Below are 6,458 nucleotides of genomic sequence, written 5' to 3'. Positions count from 1 at the left end.
CTAGGGACTAGGAACTAAGGACTAGGAACTAGAGACTAGAAACTCAAGACTTGGGACTTGGACTAGGAAGAGAGACTGAAGAATAAACCGAATTGAATCACACTCTGTCTGGTCTCCATTCTTTGTGTCCGTCCTCACTCTCTCTCTTACTGAACCCAGTCCCACAGACCAGAGCAGCCTGGGGGCAGTGCGGGCTCTAACAATTTAGCTCCGAAGGCTTTCGGCAGTTTGGGTCCCAACATTGACAGCTCGGGCTGCAACATTTTTGGCGCCCAAAGTGGGGCAGCTCGGGCGGCAACAAGGCCCCACGATCATCATAAAACAGCACAGGAGGTATCTCAAATGAGCAAGCAGCTCTGCAACTAAAGACAGCACCCGTGGAGACATCAAATGCCACGCCATTTTCAACCATTCTAGGGTGTTCAAGCCAAAGGTGAAAATCCAAGACTTGCCTGGCACAGACCCTGTTACTACCCTGGGGTCGGTGAAAGCTCTGTCTGCAGGCCTGAAATACTCTCCGCCATAGATCCATGTATTCTTTGTCTGCCTAGAAGGCCAGCACACCCTCTGTGCCCAAGGTCAATGTCAAACCCTCTGTGTACCAGCTCTAGGGCATCCTGTCTCTGCTCTTAAGTGTGAACAGTCTCTACCCCAACCTAGACAAACCAGCACTTCCAGCATCCTCAGGACCAGTATGCCCTCCATCCATAGGACACTACATACTCTGTCCTAGGACCACCATCATCCGTCACCAGGATCAGTCCACCCCTCATCACAAGCAGCACACCCTTCATCTGCAGGACAGCATATTCTTCTTCCTAGGATCAATGCACCCAGACCTGAAACCAGCACTCCCCTCACCTGATGCCAGCACTGCTCCTGCTCCTAGGGTTGACACCACCTCTGCTCTTACGACAAGCCCCAAGTGCTGCCTGAAAACCCTCCCACTCTTCCTTACTAAATAAGAAGAAACCCCTTTGCAGACACATATGCAGCCTCTTCCCACTGGTTTGGGTAAAACCAAATCCTTTGGAAACTATGATAGTGCCATCCAGATATCTGACTTTTGATTCTAAATGCCAAGAACTCAGAATCACATAGGGCCAACCAGATCCAGCTGACCTAGAGCAGAGTGTAGGGCAGCCACTGTGTATATATAAAGGTTGACTTCTACTCTTCTGGCCCTATGACAGTGCTAGTGCTGGCTTGCCTCCATCAAACCGATGAGAAAATGGTACCCAGTGAGAAGGACAAAAAAAAAAAAAAAAAAAAAAAAAAAAAAAAAAAAAAAAAGAGCAAAGAAGATATTTAACCCAGACTTCCCCAGCTCCAGAGGACTGACAGCTTCATCCCCACCCTTGCCAACACACTGAGGACCATACACAGGCAGGAGCAGAACTGAGCTCCATCCAGTTTTTTATTGATCCAAAAAATAAATAAATAATCTAACGCCTCTTCCCAGGATGCACAGAGAGGGTCAACAGGGGCTCTGAGGAACAAAGCTGCTCACACTCTGCCCTGGCATCCTCGGAATACATCACAGAGCTGTAGGAACAGGCTCCCTCAGTGCCATAAATAATGGAGAACCCGTGCGCTCCGTGGCTTTCTACTGAAGTCATCGCTCACCCACACACCCTGTGCTGCCTGCATAGCTAAAGACATTTCTTCATGATTTTTTTTTTTTTTTTTTTTTTTTTTTTTAGTAATGCAGCCTTTTATTGAAGCGAGTGTTTGAATTTAGCATCCACTGAGCATGTACTTTGGTGCCACAAACTGTTGTAGCAGTGGAGGCCTAGGGATGACCTGGTAGTTTCTTGCTCAGGAGAGAAGGGGGTAGGGAAAGAAGAAGGAGATGAAGAGAGAGGAGGGGATGAGCAGAGAAGGAGAGGGAGAGAGGATGAGTTAGAATTGCTACCCTGTAAATTATTCACCATCGTTACCATCAGGTGGGAGGAGGGAGGTACTGGGGGAAGGTGGTCCAGGAGTACAGACAGATCAGGCAAGTCTGGGCTTTGCAAGAGGAGGAGACCAAAGGAAGAAGAGAGAGGGGCATTCCCCCAAGACTGGGTCCAATGGGAGTTTCTGGATGGTCTTTAAATGGGTGAGGGACAGTGGGGAGGAGCCTAATGATGGAAAAGCCTGCTATAGCCCTGAGGTTCCTCAGTGTACATAGCACCCCGAGACAACAGACAATACACAGGGACTGAGCCTCCAGAGCAGGCAGCTCCAGGCCCTGTAGACATGGAGAAAGCCCTGAAAGCCAAGTGCACAGGCTCTGAACCTGAGAGGTTAGCCAAGTTCACCGATATCTTATGAAGGCGAGTGCCCCAACAGGCAAGTATGGTGTGGTAGAGTAGAGCCATGGAGAAAGGAGCCACTCACTGTGGGGTGGCATGTGGGATCTGTAAAGTAGGGTGATGCTAGAGGTGGGACCGAGAGATGGAGTGGACATTTCTACACAGAGAAGAAGGCATTTCAGACAATGGAACCCTCGAGAGTGGGGGCCATCTGTCCTCTTACTTCCCGGCTGCTGTTCCACAATATATTTGATAACCAGGCCGTGATTTGATGGGGGCGGGGGGAATCTCTACTCCCGGTCCTTATGGTTTAAGCAATGTGGATGCCCTCAAAATGAAAGGATCAATTCCACTTAGCCAATCAACATGCTCCACTTCCAACACCCATAGACACGTGACCTGAATCTGCTAATGACCCGCTGCCTTAGAAGTTTTGCCGGAAAACCTAGGAAACAGGCTAAGTTAGGGTTTCCATTGCTGTGAAGAGACACCATGACCAAGGCAACTCTTATAAGGACAACACTTAATTGGGGCTGGCTTACAGGTTCCAAGGTTCAATTCATTATCAAGGCAAGAAGCACAACAGTGTCCAGGAAGGCATGGTGCAGGAAGAGTTCTACAATTTGTTCTGAGGGCAGACAGAAAACTGTCTCTTCCAGGCAGCTAGGAGAAGCATCTCAAAGTCCACCCCACAGTGACACACTTCCTCCAACAAGGCCACACCCACTCCAACAAGGCCACACCCACTCCAACAAGGCCACACCTTCTTAGGCCAAGCATATTCAAACCACCACACAACCTTTCTCTCTTTTTCCTGCAGTTGCTTGTTATGTAAGGGAGTGTCCGACTGAGAAGGGAGCTGAAATGGAAAGACATTTCTTCAGCACCTTTCATGCTTAGCGCCGCCCTCTCTGCCTTTGGATATTTCATTACATAGGTCAGCAATCTCCCCTTTCTGCTCAGCAACATTTGAGCTGGTTTAATCATCACACTTACGACCTCTGGGACCATGAATGATGAGTGAATACCTGTGTGTGGATGATGGTGTGTGTGTGTGTGTGTGTGTGTGTGTGTGTGTGTGTGTGTGTGATGTTCAGAGTGAGTGGGATGTGGCAGGAAATGAAGATGCAAGGGCACCATGTGACCGGTACTCACAGGGCCAAAGGTAAGTACAGGTGCATTACTCTGCATCACTGTGACCAAAATGCCCCCATGGGAGCAGTAGGCAGAAGTAAAGGCTTTGGGGGTTTACAGATTCAGGGAGGTTTCTACCCATCATTAGCAGGGAGGCACAGAGGGGTTCACGGTGGAGGAAGTAAGTACTCGGGGCTCCTCACACGATGGCAATTTAGGAAACAGAGAAAGCAATCAGCCTCAAAGACGGCAATAATCTTCAATGGGTCTCTTCCCTCATAGTGACCTATGGCCTCCAGCTGGACCCCATGTCCCAACACCTCCAAAATAGTTCCTCAAACTTAGCCCTCACCAATCAGGACACTTCTGAATCACACCCACGCCAGGCATAGGCTGTCAGAGCCTGGCAAGGACTGCAAAGCAGAGGAAAGGCACCTTGTATTATATGTATGTGGAATCGCTCTGTTTATTCAAATGTGTTTAAAACCTAGAAAGAATTCCCAAGCGTGAGCCAGACGTCTTTCTTCTCAGGCGGTGCGGAACGAAGGTGCTATCCAAGGTACTGAGAGACCCAAGGGGCTGTTCCAAGAAAGGGAGCAGGCTGAGCCCAGTGGGTGGAGATTGGCATGCTGGCTGGCACATTGAAATGCCACCAAGCTCTACTCCCTTTGCCTCTACGCAAGTGTCACCCATCCTGTGCTGTGTCCCTACTCCCACAGAAGGTGCAGAAAGAGTTTTTGCTCCATCTTCCCTGAAACCAAAAATAGCATACCAGTAAATCTTTTTATAGCAATGACCAATGCACTTGTTTAGGGTCAGCTGGCAGGTAGCATTATTGGGCCCAGTATGAGTTCTTATATTCTTTGTGGTGTGATTGTAGAGTTCTGCTTATCAAGTGACTAGGGCAAGTCTAGCCTTCCCTTGATCTCAGTCACAGTCATGTGACTTGCTTTGGCTGACAGAATGTTCCTGGCCTAGACCTTTAGAGGATAGCTATTCAGTCTTGCCTCCTTAAGTTCCGCCATCACTGTGAAGATAGTGGCAGGGGGCATTATTACTGGAAGGTTGTTCCCCTGCCTCTACCCACCTTGTAAGCAAAGCTTAAAGGTGGTTATATAACTTGTAGGCTCTTCTGAAAAATTCTGGAAAACCTATAGCAGATCACTAAACCCAGTGAAGACCCTTCTTTATGCAGGGCCTGTGAAGCTGCTGGGGTTGAACACCCATAAAACCTACCGTGGTGGAGATATTGGGAGCTCTTGTCTTAATTGGGTCTCTAGCAAACACTGGTCCTAAAGTAAAGCCCTGATCACCACCTGGCTTTGGATAGATGACCATGGAGCTACCAGTGGTTTCTATTTTCAAATAGCTATAGCAAAAGAAGAGTGTTATTTGGTGACATTTCTTAATAATGTAAAATTTGAATTTTAGTGTTAAACTTTCTGGAAACCTGGTCATGCTTGGTCATTGATAGAGTCCCTTTTGGCAGCTGCAACAACCCCAAGACAACACTGCACTAGAGCAGCTGAGCTGAGCTGTCACGGCAACACCTATATAGCTTACATCTGAAATATTTACTTTCTGACAATGTACAGAAACGGCTGACTATACAGGAGTCACCAGGGAATCCCAGCTCGGGGCAGCAGTGCCAGCCAACACCAAGACGTCTTAGGCAGAGTGTTTATTAGAATGCTGAGCTCCTAAGGTCACATGGTACAGAACACACCAGGACCAGCCTCACCCAGAGCAGCCTAAGGTAATGGTTCACGAAGATCTGCATATAGCGGATCTCAAACGAGGGTGGCAGGGCTGCAAGGATGCTGAGTCACACCATGAGGAGCTAGCACACACATTGTCTTCAGTTCCTCTCTCTTTTCACCACGAGGGAAGCATCCTCGGTGCTAGCCAGCCTTCGACACTTTTATCCTTATTAATGATTCTCAAAAACCACCCTTGAACCCTTCATTCATTAAGATGAATTCTTTTAAAAATGCCCTTGGTACCTCTGTTGCGCAGGATGAGTGCATACTTTCATTGTTCTTGATGGGATTCACTTCCTATTTCTGGAAATGTTATAGCCCTTCTGCTTATGTTAATGCCTTAATGTCCTTTTAAGATGTAATTGTTTATGTAAAGTTTGTTTGTGGAAACTTAAATCTTATTCATTTATTTAGTATGTGTGTATATGTGTGTGATTATTTATTTAGTGTGTGTGTGTGTGTGTGTGTGTGTAAGTATGGAGGTCAAAGGACAACATCCAGGAGCCTGTTCTCTCCTTCCACCAGGAGAATCCTAGGGATCAAATACAGGTTGTCAGGGTTATTGACAGGAGCCATCTTGCCAGTGCCACAATATATTTACTTTAATAATAATATTGAGCTGATCACTGTGCAGATGCAAGAAAATTTTGAAAAAAATCACTGTGACAGTAAACAAGATGTGACACCTGACAAACACTGAATGGTGACATCTAAACCCTTCCCTTCTGTGACGGCAACACTAAGTACATTAACTGTGGGACAAAATGATTCTTCTTCCTCTGCCTGTTCCAGGCTGTGTGGCCCCAGTCAAGTCACCTGTCCTCTCTGGGCCTCAGTTTCTTTGCTGCAAACTGGAGATAACCTTTGTGTCCACAGCTATGACATGCAGTGTGGTCGGGCTGCCTGTACTCTCCTCTTTCTGGTCTCCACACGCCCTGGTTTCATTTGTGTCTACTTCTCCACGTGGAGCCCCAAGCTTCTCAGAAAAATGATCTAGAAGCTATTCATTGTCCAGGGGTGGAGGTGTGATCTAATACTGCCCAAAGGTATGAGAGACGTGGAGAAAATCACTTTGCACCTAAGAGCGGGTTACCGGTAATAACATTCTCTCTTTACTGCGGTATTGCTGTGTCTCTGTGTGGTTCCTGGGACCAAGTGACCATTCACCTTCAGTCTGAGGATGATGCCACACTGTGTCTGAGAGAGTAACAGGTTGGGAGCCTGGGCTAGGCAAGGCTGTGGCGCTTCAGTAAGCCAGCCTGACTCA

Source organism: Arvicanthis niloticus, chromosome 8 (assembly GCF_011762505.2).
Source record: "Arvicanthis niloticus isolate mArvNil1 chromosome 8, mArvNil1.pat.X, whole genome shotgun sequence".
NCBI lineage: Eukaryota > Metazoa > Chordata > Mammalia > Rodentia > Muridae > Arvicanthis > Arvicanthis niloticus.
The sequence above is the reverse complement of the archived record's forward strand: the minus strand, read 5'-3'. Positions refer to the sequence as shown.